The sequence below is a fragment of the Oncorhynchus gorbuscha genome, linkage group LG11, assembly GCF_021184085.1.
Source record: "Oncorhynchus gorbuscha isolate QuinsamMale2020 ecotype Even-year linkage group LG11, OgorEven_v1.0, whole genome shotgun sequence".
NCBI classification, from domain to species: domain Eukaryota; kingdom Metazoa; phylum Chordata; class Actinopteri; order Salmoniformes; family Salmonidae; genus Oncorhynchus; species Oncorhynchus gorbuscha.
In genome coordinates, this window is record NC_060183.1 from 25,862,363 (window position 1) to 25,862,874 (window position 512).

Below are 512 nucleotides of genomic sequence, written 5' to 3' on the forward strand. Positions count from 1 at the left end.
CTCCTGCTACCAGGTGTGGTTCAAAGCGAGGATCGAGGACACCTGGGACATCCCACAGTGCTCCACCTTTGGTGTGTATGTCGACCTGCTTGCCGGCGTCATGACCTTCTACCTCGTGGAAGAAGGGAAAGAGGGAGAGGAGAAGGAGGTGAAGCTACTTAATAGACTTGAGGGCCCTATTAAGGATAAGATTCTGCCAGAGTTCTGGGTTGGGGTGCAGTCTTCCTGCATGACACTGAAGAAACCAGAATAATTTTCTGAGGGGGAAGTTCATTAGTAATACGTTTAAAAAAAAGTTTAATAAAACGACAGGGGGTAGTCACGACAAATGTTACATTTGTGATATCTTGTATTACACAGGTGAAAGGTTTAAACAAAGAAAGGGAGAATATAAGGTGTTTTGAAAAGACCCTAAACTCTAGAAAAGGGACATAAAAGCTATGGGAAAACAAGGATTGGAGGATGAGCTTATACAGGAGAAGAAAAGCTGGTCTTGATTTAGATTTGTAGTC